We start from the raw sequence: 13954 nt of genomic DNA, 5'->3' as shown, positions 1-13954 counted from the left end.
AGAGCTAAAGGAGGAATTACGTACCCAGCGCAAAGAAACTAAAAATCTTGAAAAAAAAGTGGAAGAATTGATGGCTAGAGTAATTAATGCAGAGAAGGTCATAAACGAAATGAAAGAGATGAAAACCATGACACGAGAAATACGTGACAAATGCACAAGCTTCAGTAACCGACTCGATCAACTGGAAGAAAGAGTATCAGTGATTGAGGATCAAATGAATGAAATGAAGCGAGAAGAGAAACCAAAAGAAAAAAGAAGAAAAAGAAATGAACAAAGCCTGCAAGAAGTACGGGATTATGTAAAAAGACCAAATCTACATCTGATTGGGGTGCCTGAAAGTGAGGGGGAAAATGGAACCAAGTTGGAAAACACTCTTCAGGATATCATCCAGGAGAACTTCACCAACCTAGTAGGGCAGGCCAACATTCAAATCCAGGAAATACAGAGAACGCCACAAAGATACTCCTCGAGAAGAGCAACTCCAAGACACATAATTGCCAGATTCACCAAAGTTGAAATGAAGGAAAAAATCTTAAGGGCAGCCAGAGAGAAAGATCGGGTTACCCACAAAGGGAAGCCCATCAGACTAACAGCAGATATCTCGGCAGAAACTCTCCAAGCCAGAAGAGAGTGGGGGCCAATATTCAACATTCTTAAAGAAAAGAATTTTAAACCCAGAATTTCATATCCAGCCAAACTAAGTTTCATAAGTGAAGGAGAAATAAAATCCTTTACAGATAAGCAAATGCTTAGAGATTTTGTCACCACTAGGCCTGCCTTACAAGAGACCCTGAAGGAAGCACTCAACATGGAAAGGAACAACCGGTACCAGCCATTGCAAAAACATGCCAAAATGTAAAGACCATCGAGGCTAGGAAGAAACTGCATCAACTAACGAGCAAAATAACCAGTTAATAGCATAATGGCAGGATCAAGTGCACACATAAGAATCTTAACCTTAAATGTAAATGGACTAAATGCTCCAATTAAAAGACACAGACTGGCAAACTGGATAAAGAGTCAAGACCCATCAGTCTGCTGTATTCAGGAGACCCATCTCACACGCAGAGACATACATAGCCTCAAAATAAAGGGATGGAGGAAGATTTACCAAGCAAATGGAGAACAAAAAAAAGCGGGGGTTGCAATACTAGTCTCTGATAAAACAGACTTTAAACCATCAAAGATCAAAAGAGACAAAGAAGGCCATTACATAATGGTAAAGGGATCAATTCAACAGGAAGAGCTAACTATCCTAAATATATATGCACCCAATACAGGAGCACCCAGATTCATAAAGCAAGTCCTTAGAGACTTACAAAGAGACTTAGACTCCCATACAATAATAATGGGAGACTTCAACACTCCACTGTCAACATTAGACAGATCAACGAGACAGAAAGTTAACAAGGATATCCAGGAATTGAACTCATCTCTGCAGCAAGCAGACCTAATAGACATCTATAGAACTCTCCACCCCAAATCAACAGAATATACATTCCTCTCAGCACCACATCGTACTTACTCCAAAATCGACCACGTAATTGGAAGTAAAGCACTCCTCAGCAAATGTACAAGAACAGAAATTATAACAAACTGTCTCTCAGACCACAGTGCAATCAAACTGGAACTCAGGACTAAGAAACTCAATCAAAACCGCTCAACTACATGGAAACTGAACAACCTGCTCCTGAATGACTACTGGGTACATAACGAAATGAAGGCAGAAATAAAGATGTTCTTTGAAACCAATGAGAACAAAGATACAACATACCAGAATCTCTGGGACACATTTAAAGCAGTGTGTAGAGGGAAATTTATAGCACTAAATGCCCACAAGAGAAAGCAGGAAAGATCTAAAATTGACACTCTAACATCGCAATTAAAAGAACTAGAGAAGCAAGAGCAAACACATTCGAAAGCTAGCAGAAGGCTAGAAATAACTAAGATCAGAGCAGAACTGAAGGAGATAGAGACACAAAAAACTCTCCAAAAAATCAATGAATCCAGGAGTTGGTTTTTTGAAAAGATCAACAAAATTGACAGACCACTAGCAAGACTAATAAAGAAGAAAAGAGAGAAGAATCAAATAGACGCAATAAAAAATGATAAAGGGGATATCACCACCGACCCCACAGAAATACAAACTACCATCAGAGAATACTATAAACACCTCTACGCAAATAAACTGGAAAATCTAGAAGAAATGGATAATTTCCTGGACACTTACACTCTTCCAAGACTAAACCAGGAAGAAGTTGAATCCCTGAATAGACCAATAGCAGGCTCTGAAATTGAGGCAATAATTAATAGCCTACCAACCAAAAAAAGTCCAGGACCAGATGGATTCACAGCTGAATTCTACCAGAGGTACAAGGAGGAGTTGGTACCATTCCTTCTGAAACTATTCCAATCAATAGAAAAAGAGGGAATCCTCCCTAACTCATTTTATGAGGCCAACATCATCCTGATACCAAAGCCTGGCAGAGACACAACAAAAAAAGAGAATTTTAGACCAATATCCCTGATGAACATCGATGCAAAAATCCTCAATAAAATACTGGCAAACCGGATTCAGCAACACATCAAAAAGCTTATCCACCATGATCAAGTGGGCTTCATCCCTGGGATGCAAGGCTGGTTCAACATTCGCAAATCAATAAACATAATCCAGCATATAAACAGAACCAAAGACAAGAACCACATGATTATCTCAATAGATGCAGAAAAGGCTTTTGACAAAATTCAACAGCCCTTCATGCTAAAAACGCTCAATAAATTCGGTATTGATGGAACGTACCTCAAAATAATAAGAGCTATTTATGACAAATCCACAGCCAATATCATACTGAATGGGCAAAAACTGGAAAAATTCCCTTTGAAAACTGGCACAAGACAGGGATGCCCTCTCTCACCACTCCTATTCAACATAGTGTTGGAAGTTCTGGCTAGGGCAATTAGGCAAGAGAAAGAAATCAAGGGTATTCAGTTAGGAAAAGAAGAAGTCAAACTGTCCCTGCTTTGCAGATGACATGATTGTATATTTAGAAAACCCCATTGTCTCAGCCCAAAATCTCCTTAAGCTGATAAGCAACTTCAGCAAAGTCTCAGGATACAAAATTAATGTGCAAAAATCACAAGCATTCTTATACACCAGTAACAGACAAACAGAGAGCCAAATCAGGAATGAACTTCCATTCACAATTGCTTCAAAGAGAATCAAATACCTAGGAATCCAACTTACAAGGGATGTAAAGGACCTCTTCAAGGAGAACTACAAACCACTGCTCAGTGAAATAAAAGAGGACACAAACAAATGGAAGAACATACCATGCTCATGGATAGGAAGAATCAATATCGTGAAAATGGCCATACTGCCCAAGGTAATTTATAGATTCAATGCCATCCCCATCAAGCTACCAATGAGTTTCTTCACAGAATTGGAAAAAACTGCTTTAAAGTTCATATGGAACCAAAAAAGAGCCCGCATCTCCAAGACAATCCTAAGTCAAAAGAACAAAGCTGGAGGCATCACGCTACCTGACTTCAAACTATACTACAAGGCTACAGTAACCAAAACAGCATGGTACTGGTACCAAAACAGAGATATAGACCAATGGAACAGAACAGAGTCCTCAGAAATAATACCACACATCTACAGCCATCTGATCTTTGACAAACCTGAGAGAAACAAGAAATGGGGAAAGGATTCCCTATTTAATAAATGGTGCTGGGAAAATTGGCTAGCCATAAGTAGAAAGCTGAAACTGGATCCTTTCCTTACTCCTTATACGAAAATTAATTCAAGATGGATTAGAGACTTAAATGTTAGACCTAATACCATAAAAATCCTAGAGGAAAACCTAGGTAGTACCATTCAGGACATAGGCATGGGCAAAGACTTCATGTCTAAAATACCAAAAGCAACGGCAGCAAAAGCCAAAATTGACAAATGGGATCTCATTAAACTAAAGAGCTTCTGCACAGCAAAAGAAACTACCATCAGAGTGAACAGGCAACCTACAGAATGGGAGAAAACTTTTGCAATCTACTCATCTGACAAAGGGCTAATATCCAGAACCTACAAAGAACTCAAACAAATTTACAAGAAAAAAACAAACAACCCCATCAAAAAGTGGGCAAAGGATATGAACAGACATTTCTCAAAAGAAGACATTCATACAGCCAACAGACACATGAAAAAATGCTCATCATCACTGGCCATCAGAGAAATGCAAATCAAAACCACAATGAGATACCATCTCACACCAGTTAGAATGGCGATCATTAAAAAGTCAGGAAACAACAGGTGCTGGAGAGGATGTGGAGAAATAGGAACACTTTTACACTGTTGGTGGGATTGTAAACTAGTTCAACCATTATGGAAAACAGTATGGCGATTCCTCAAGGATCTAGAACTAGATGTACCATATGACCCAGCCATCCCATTACTGGGTATATACCCAAAGGATTATAAATTATGCTGCTATAAAGACACATGCACACGTATGTTTATTGCAGCACTATTCACAATAGCAAAGACTTGGAATCAACCCAAATGTCCATCAGTGACAGATTGGATTAAGAAAATGTGGCACATATACACCATGGAATACTATGCAGCCATCAAAAAGGATGAGTTTGTGTCCTTTGTAGGGACATGGATGCAGCTGGAAACCATCATTCTTAGCAAACTATCACAAGAACAGAAAACCAAACACCGCATGTTCTCACTCATAGGTGGGAACTGAACAATGAGATCACTTGGACTCAGGAAGGGGAACATCACACACAGGGGCCTATCATGGGGAGGGGGGAGGGGGGAGGGATTGCATTGGGAGTTATACCTGACGTAAATGATGAGTTGATGGGTGCAGCACACCAACAGGGCACAAGTATACATATGTAACAAACCTGCACGTTATGCACATGTACCCTACAACTTAAAGTATAATAATAATAAATAAATTAAAAAAAAAAAGAAACCTTCTCACATTATCAAATACTAACATTAAGTTCTATTCATTTCAATTTTTTAAAGAGATGAAAAAAGTCAAAGACTGTGGAAACTCCCTGTGTAATCTTCCCTGATCTCGTTCTTACTCCACCACCAAACCAGGGAACCAATTTTACAAATTATGTGTTTATCATGTCCACATAGTTTTCTTTCATTTTTTATGACCTATACTGTCTCCAGACCACGCATAGTTTTCTGCTTTTACTGCATATGTATGTGTCTATAAAAATTACATAGTCTTGTGTTACAGGTTTATAAACCTTGTATAAAATGGCATCATTCGCCGTGTAGCTTATTATCTTTTTTTGTCTTTTTTGTTCCTAAACTGGGAAGTTATTAAAAATCAGAAGTGTGGAAAGACAGAGACATCCCGTGTGTCTGAGAAAATGATATAAACTGGTCCCAAAGTGGGACTGGTGAGTGCTATGTCCCACCGAGCAATCACAGGCTGCAGCATCAGCATGTTAGAAAGAACACTGGACCACAGAGAGGGGCCCCGCGTGGCCAGAGATCTTATGATAGTGTGAAATTTCAAAATTGACCTACGATTTTAACTGCTTTATGGTATTCTACTATAGAACTATTTCACAGTTTCTCCTTTTCCCTGTTGATGGGCATACAGACATTTCCACCTTTTCATTATGATGAACACTCTTGCAATGAATGTCCACATAGACATATTTCCTTATTTGAAATCCATCAGTTTCTCTAGGGGGCATGCCTAGGAGTGGACTTGCTGGTTTGAAGGGAATGTGCTTATTCTACTTTACTAGATATTCCCAAATCACTCACTGTAGAGGTTGACACTCCCACAAGCAAAGTACTCAAGTATCCATTTCTCTACGTCCTTGTCAACACTTGGTATTATCAGACTTTCTAATCGTTTCTTTTCTTTCTTTTTTCTTTTTTTTTTTTTTTTTTTGGAGAGATGGGGGTCTCACTATGTTGGCCTGGTTGGGCTCAAACTCCTGGGCTCAAGTGATCCTCCCACTTCAGCCTCCCAAAGTGCTGGGATTACAGGTGTGAGCCACCATGCCTGGATTCTAATTTTTGCCAGTTAAACAGTGTGCTAGGCTTTGGGTTAGCCTTCTGGTTGAGACAGATACAACAGATATGAAATGTTACTTCCTTGGTTGTGGATTTACATTTCCCTAATTACTACTGAGGCAAAGCACGCTATCGTAAATTCTCTGGCCATGTGGACCTCCTCTCTGTGGTCCAGTGTTGTTTCTAACATGCTGCACCCCATGATTGCTTGGCCGGACACAGCACACACCAATCCCAATTTATATCATTTTCTCAGACACACTGGGTGTTTCTGTCTCTCCACGCTTCTGATTTTTAATAACTTTCCAGTTTAGGAGGCTCAAAAATGCCCTTGGAAGATGAAGATGATGAACATACTGGTATGTCCCCAGGGAGGTCGCCCAAAGTAGCTGGGGAGTGGAGGGAGGTGGCAGCCGGGATCAGCACCCTCGGCCTTCACGTCCACCAAAAGCGGTTGCTAACCCCATGGGGGATGGTCTTACCGACTTGAGCAAGGTCTGTGTTAGGTTCCTGGCACTTTATCCCCTGTTCATTTAGAACCTTTTTCTTCCAGTTGTAATTAATTCATAGCAAGGAGTTCTGGACTCGGTCTGTAATGCCTCTCACAAATACTTGAAGAAGAAGGAGAGAAGCAGAGTAACTTGGAATTGACAAAATTCTAGAATGCCAGAGCTCTAAGAGCAGGAACATGGTCCAAACTTTCTCTTAGTCTAAACCCCATTTGCAGATTGGGAGCCTGAGGCCCACAGGGGAAGTGCCTTGCCTATCATTCCACCCCAATGCGACTCAGCTGAGTGGGCTGGCAAATTGGGAAGGAAACTCCAGGTGCCTTTGAAACCTCTTAGGCGGCTATGGAGTGTGGCCATTTGCAGAACCAACTTCTTGGATGAAGCAATCGCGAGGACCCCACAAAGTGCCATGTGGTTCAACCTGTGGTACAAAGAAGGTTTTATGATGTCATTGAAGAGTTCAGACACCCAGAAAAGAAGTTGTTGGCGGGCATCACAGAACCATATGCTCAGATGTGAAATTAACTAAGGCGCCCCAGTGCACCTTAAAAAGAGCCTATCTCTTCTCTCGTGCTCCGTTTTTTTGTTTGTTTGTTTTTTGTTTTCTTGAGACTGAGTTTTGCTCTTGTTGCCCAGGCTGGAGTGCAATGGTGCCATCTTGGCTCACTGCAACCTCCACCTCCTGGGTTCAAGCGATTCTCCTGCCTCAGCCTCCCAAGTAGCTGGGATTACAGGCACCTGCCATCATACCCAGCTAACTTTGTATTTTTAGTAGAGATGGAGTTTCACCATGTTGGCCAGGCTGGTCTCGAACTCCTGACTTCAGGTGATCTGCCTGCCTCAGCCTCCCAAAGTGCTTGAATTACATGTGTGAGCCACTGCGTCTGGCCTCATCTCTTCTTTTCCTTCTTCTCCCTTTTCTCTCCTCCTCCTTTTCTCTCATTCTTCCTTTACCCTCTCACCTCTCATTTGTCTCCTGTCTCTTTTCTCTCTCCTAGTGCAAGAACACCAGCCTGGGACTCAGAGCATCTGAATCCTCCAGACTCACCCACTGGCATCACTCACTCACGAGTTCACTTCCCTGCCCGGGCCTCCATTTCCTTGAAAGAATGAGGTGTTCACACCTGGAAGACTACTCAGGCCCCTCCCAGCTCTGTTCCTGGAGTAAGGAGACAACCTTTTGGAGGATGCCTGTTCCTAAGATTTCCAGAGGGGCAACCCCTTCCCCAAGCCAATGTTCCCCAAAACTAGTTTGTATAGAAGGCATTGGGATCATAGACACTCTTGGGAGAAACCTCACTGATTGTTCATTGTCCTAGGCACTTGTTGCTCATGCTTTTCCTCCAAAGACATGGGTGTGAATTCAGCAGCTCAGGCCCTGCAGCCCTCGCAGGGTGCTCGACACAGAGTGGGTTTCCAGATTTCCACCGTTTCCTCCTGTTCTGAAATCCCTGGGATCTGTGAGCTTCTGTTTGAACAGCCCTCAGGTAGCGGGACCAAGGCTCAAACCAGAGAGTCCTTACCCACCTAGCAGGGATTTCACTACAAACCCAGACCATTGTACACTGGTTGTGTGTTGATTTCTCCAGTATGAATATATAGTCCTCTGAAAATAATAAGATCATTGGCTGGGTGAGGTGGCTCGCGCCTATAATCCCAACATTCCGGGTGGCTGAGGCCAGAGGATAGCTCGAGCCCAGGAGTCCAAGACCAGCCTGGGCAACATAGCAAGACCCCCATCTCCACAAATAAGTTTAAAAAATTAGCCAGGCATTATGGTGTGCACCTGTGGTCCCAGCTACTTGGAAGGTTGAGGCAGGAGGTCCACCTGAGCCCAGGAGGTCGAGGCTGCAGTGAGCCATGATCATGCCATTGCAGTTCAGTGGGTATCAGAGTGAGACCCTTTCTTAAAAATATATATATATTATGTATATAAAATATTAAAATATTGTATATAATCATATATATATCAGGCCAGGTGCATGCCTTTGGGAGCAATCCCAGCACTTTGGGAGGTGCTTGGGAGTAATCCCAGCACTTTGGGAGGCTGAGATGGGCAAATCACCTGAGGTCAGGAGTTCAAGACCAGCCTGGCCAACATGGTGAAACCCCATCTCTACTAAAAATACAAAAAATTAGCTGGGCATGGTGGTGTGTGCCTGTAATCTCAGCTACTCAGGAGGCTGAGGCAGGAGAATCACTTGACCTGGAAGGTGGAGGTTGCAGTGAGCCAAGATAGTGCCACTGCACTCCAGCCTGGGTGACAGAGTTAAGACTCAGTCTCAAAAAAAATAAAATAAAATAAAAATAAATCAGATAACCTCCAATTAATGTTAAGTAGAAAAAACAAAGGCAACAGTTTGAGCATTTATAGAAGGAGAATAATTAGCCACAGCATTCATTTCTTGTGTTGTAAAGGGGCTGATGACAGAGCTTGTTGCCCCCATCAGTAGTGCCTGTGGGTTACTGACCTAATGTCCTCACACAGATTGGATCTGGGGAGCCCAGCGTGAGAATGAGACAGGGTGGCCATGACAACCCTGGCTGGGCATGAAGGCCTGGGTGTGCTAGAATTCCTGGGCCAGATACAGGTCTGAGGGAGCCTGGGGTGGACACAGATATATGCTGTCACTGCTTTGATTCTCTCTCTCTGTCTCTCTTTTTCTCTCTCTCTGTGGCCTTGGGCAAGCCACTTGTCCTCAGTTTCTCTGCCAATAAAATAGGGATAATAACATATCCCTTTAAGGGTGCTTCTTAAGAATAATTGGCCAGTTTTTGCAGGGCACTTTGAAGAAAATTGCTGTGGGGATGTTCTACTGGCCCTGGAATTTTCCTTCGTGCAGATATCAAACAGACAAGGATGGCCAATGTTCTGATTCTGGCACTCCCAGCCAAACCACTTTCCCCAGTTCAGTTGGAAGGGAGGAAGCGGGAGGGGCTGTGATCACAGCCTGGGCCTGCCTAGAATATTAAAGGCACAACCCGGCCTTTGATGCCTGCCTGCAACGCTTGTTAATTTTAATAGGAAGTGAGCAGAGTGCAGAAGGCTCTGCCTGGCAGAAGAAAACAGGTCGAGGCCAAAGAGGATGTGTGCCAACTAAATTTAGATCTTGTTTGGCTTTGAAGTGCTTGGCCCCAGTGCTAGAATTACAGGACCTAGAGGTCAGCAGTTGGGAGGCAGGGGGCTGGGGAAAGTGTAGACCTTAGGCCCCTCAGTTCCCAGCTCAGCCAGGAGCAAACAGCCCCATCTCAATTTGGGAATCACCTTAGAGTCAACAATATCCAGAGCTGATGAATTCCTGGGAAACTTTGAATTAAAGAAAGCAAACTTAAGTGCATTCAGGGGCTAGGTGGTTAATACATAGGAGTGAAGTAGGCTGACTGTAGGTAAAAGGGGGTGGTGGGTGGGGACTATGGCAAACTGTCTGAGCTTCAGTTGAATATTGGGATTTGGGAATAAGGGTCAAATTTTGCTGGCTCTTCTGATTTTTTGGTGGGGGGAATTGGGGCAGGGATGGAGTCTCACTCTGTCTCCCAAGAAGGAGTACAGGTGGTGTAATCTCGGCTCACTGCAAGCTTCATCTCTGGGGTTCAAGTGATTCTCCTGCCTCAGCCTCCAGAATAGCTGGGATTACAGGTGGGCGCCACCACACCCGGCTAATTTTTGTATTTTTAGTAGAGATGGGGTTTCACCATGTTGCCCAGGGTGGTCTTGAACTCCTGACCTCAAATGATCTGCCCACTTCGGCCTCCCAGAGTGCTGAGATTACCGTTGTGAACCACCATGCCCGGCTTAGCTCTTCTGGTTTTATAGAGAAATTGAAAATCAGGACTGTGTGTGTGGCAGGGAGGCGGTGGGGGGTGAGGTGATATTGCAATTTTTAAACATGGACAACTTTTAAACCATGACAAGGAGCTGTTCCTTCTGGGGGGTGGCACTTCAGGAGCAGAACACTCCGTAAGATCCTTCTGAGTCAAGGCCGTTGGAGGAGATGCTTCTTTGCCTTGAACTCTTTTAAACTTCAAGGGAGACCTCGAATCCTTCTAATCGTTGAAGCATCCATCCCTCTGCATCCACTTTGGGACTTTATAGATCTAATTCAAGCCAAGCCTCCTTTTCTCCACGTGGAGAAAAGGCCTCATTTCCTAGCTCTGTCATCTCATCATCCCTTTGATCTCTGTAGGCATCTGTAGTTGCCTGACAAATATACCCAGGTTTGAATGCAAATGCTCCTAAAGTGTCTTCACCCACCTTTCATCCTAGGGCTTCTGGAGAAGTAGAACACATGTACCTGCTGACACGGGCCCGAGGACATAGGGAGGTCAGAGAGTGACATCTTTTTACCAACCCCACAGGAAGCAGGAAGATGGGATGATTGGACACTTCTTTTTTGTTGTTGTTGTTTGTTTGTTTGTTTGAGACGGAGTCTCGCTCTGTTGCTGGAGTGCTGTGTCAGGCTGGAGTGCAGTGGCGCAATCTTGACTCACTGCATCCTCCGCCTCCCAGGTTCAAGCAATTCTGCCTCAGCCTCCCAAGTAGCTGGGATTACAGGCATGCCACCACGCCCAGCTAACTTTCTGTCTTTTTTGTTTGTTTGTTTGTTTTTCACCATGTTGGCCAGGGTAGTCTCAAACTCCTGACCTTGAGTGATCCACCCGCCTTGGCCTCCCAAAATGCTGGGATTATAGGTGTGAGCCACTGCACCTAGCGGCCACTTCTCATGGAACGGATGCCTGGCAGAGACCCGCTCATGTATTCATTCATGCATTTATTACACAAATATTTACCAAGGTCCTAAGATGTACCCAGCTCTAGATTGCATGCTTCAGAGGTAGCAATCCTTTAAGCAAGTCCTTGCCCTCCTAATTCTAATATTCTAATAGGGGAGAGAGAAGACAGACAAATCATCACACCCATGAGTAATCACAAAGTGTGATATGTGACATGGAAGAATACAGATACATGAAGGGAAATCCAATTCAGACAAAGAAGGTGACCCTTCAGCTGCAACTTGTGGAGGAAAGAGCATTCCTGGCAGAGGGAACAGTATACGCAAGGGCCCTGCGGCTGGAAAAAGTTTGACTTTTTGAGAAACTGAGAGAACGCCAGTATAGCTAGAAGTAGTGACTAAGGGGAAAGCGTTTACTGCAAGAGCTGTGAATCAAATGCCTACAGGGTTTAGCAGGTTTCACAAATGAGTAACGTGAGCCAGGTCAGAGACAATAGGGAACAGTGGAGACTGTGGCAAAGCAGAGAAAACATGACCTGTAGAAAAGAGGCAGCTACTGCTCAACTGCAGCCAGTTTTATACATATGGAGATGGAAACAGTGAGTTCAGTGTTGCCAGATATATTGATTTTTCAAAAGAACCTCTAAATAGATAGTTTTATACAAAATCTCCAATTGAAAAAAACAACATTGAGATCCTCACAACACATTTGGCAGCCTGGGTGTTACCTCCTTGCAGCTCCTGAACTGGGTAAATCCATAGGGGAGAATCAAGGAATTGTACAGCAGGGAACGTCTCACACTCCTGTGAGGAAACTGAGGCCCAAAGAATTCTCAGCCCTCAGCCCTTGTTCCATAGGTGGTTTCCTGAGGAACAAGGGACATTTCAGGTGGGTTTTCTCTTTGGGCCCCAGGCAAGCTTTTACTTTGGGGCTCAGTTTTCTAATTTGCAACTGGGAGGGTTGAGGCCAAGTTTGGCCAAGTTTGGCGGCTGCCTGGGGCTGTGGTGTGTGGGGTAATTAGGGCTTGGAAATGACTTTGAAGCTTTCCAAGGCAGAAGAAAGAGCTAAGTACACAGTAAAGCTCAGAAGGGGATTTCAAAGGCTTGTTCCTTAAAGTGTTACCATATGCTTCATCTCATCCCATGTCCAGGGGGCGTGATCCAGAGGGTATATGAACAAGTGGCTGTGCTCTGCTGTGGGAAACTGGGGAGCACCCCAGTATATTCACATCTCCCCTATTACCCTATTGTGGGGAAAAGAAAGAGATCAGCCTGTTACTGTGTCTATATAGAAAGAAGTAGACATAAGAGACTCCATTTTGTTCTGTATTTGAGATGCTGTTAATCTGTGACCCTACCCCCAACCTTGTCCTTGCAAGAGACATGTGCTGTGGTAACTCAAGGTTTAATGGATTTTGGGCGTGCAGGGTGTGACTTGGTTCCTAGAAAAGCTAGGTATTGTCCAAGGTTTATCCCCATGTGATAGGATGAAACAATGTTGCTAAAAGGTTTATCTCAAGGCACAGGATTTTCCTTTAAACTTATTCATGTCACAGATCCTTGTTCTTATGTCTTACTGCTAATTTCCTCCCTAAAAACGATCCTATTGTCCTGCCACTCCCTTATCTTTAAGATGGTAAAGATAATTATAAATACTAAGGGAACTCAGAGGCCGGTGCCGGCGTGGGTCCTCTGTAAGCTGAGCGCCGGTCCCCTGGGCCCCGCTTTTCTTTCTCTATACTTTGTCTCTGTGTCTTATTTCTTTTCTCAAGTCTCTCGTTCCACCTTACGAGAAACACCCACAGGTGTGGAGGGGCAGGCCACCCCTTCACCCTATCTTTTCCTTTAGTTCCCATTTTCTTTCTCACCCAGGTACTCAGTGAGTCCCTTCTCTGTGCCAGCCATGGTACCAGGTAGAAATACATCCCCACGGAGCTTGCAAACCCAGCAAGGAAAATAGGGAATCAGAAATTCCACTTGCATGACCAGGTGCGGCGGCTCACATTTGTAATCCCAGCACTTTGGGAGCCCAAGGTGGGTGGATCACATGAGGTCAGGAGCTCGAGACCAGCCTGGCCAACTTGATGAAACCCTGTCTCTACTAAAAATACAAAAACAAACAAACAAACAAAATTAGCCAGGCATGGTGGCATGTGCCTGTAATCTCAACTACTTGGGAGGCTGAGGCATGAGAATCTCTTGAACCTGGGAGGCAGAGGTTGCAGTGAACCGCGATTGAGCCACTGCACTCCAGCCTGGCCAACACAGCGAGACTCTGTCTCAAAAAAAAAAAAATTCCACGTGTAGTGTGCATTACAAAGTGGAACTTGTAGGGGCCCTAGAAGCCACAGAAGCAAATAACCCTTTTAAGGGCTTAACACCCCCCAGTCCTGGGTAAGTGATGCTACAGTTGAAATCTGAACACTGAGCTGGAGTTAGCCAGCGGGGAGGAGAGGATGGGAGAATATCCTGGGGAGAGGGAGCTTCCAGGATCAGAGGCTGGAGGGAGGATGAGGGAGCTTAAGGAGTCTCAGACCTTCAGAGCCCCAGAGCCCAAGGTCAGACGATAGACTGGCAGCTAGGAAGTGAATAGGAGCCAAATCACACACACCCAGAGCCTTTGGAGCCAGAGTATGGGTGTTTTTGGTTCT

The 13954-nt window shown here is 44.0% G+C and overlaps 1 protein-coding gene across 1 annotated transcript in view; it reads right to left on the bottom strand.

Annotated features, from left to right (window-relative positions):
* The window catches only part of LOC112428925 (metallothionein 4), a 57601-nt gene that overhangs the window by 14147 nt on the left and 29500 nt on the right, over nucleotides 1-13954 (bottom strand). The gene's annotated exons all lie outside the window — the stretch shown is intronic.

This window comes from Macaca nemestrina, chromosome 18 (assembly GCF_043159975.1).
Source record: "Macaca nemestrina isolate mMacNem1 chromosome 18, mMacNem.hap1, whole genome shotgun sequence".
In the NCBI taxonomy this organism is placed as follows: domain Eukaryota; kingdom Metazoa; phylum Chordata; class Mammalia; order Primates; family Cercopithecidae; genus Macaca; species Macaca nemestrina.
This window is presented reverse-complemented; position numbering and strand designations above follow the sequence as displayed.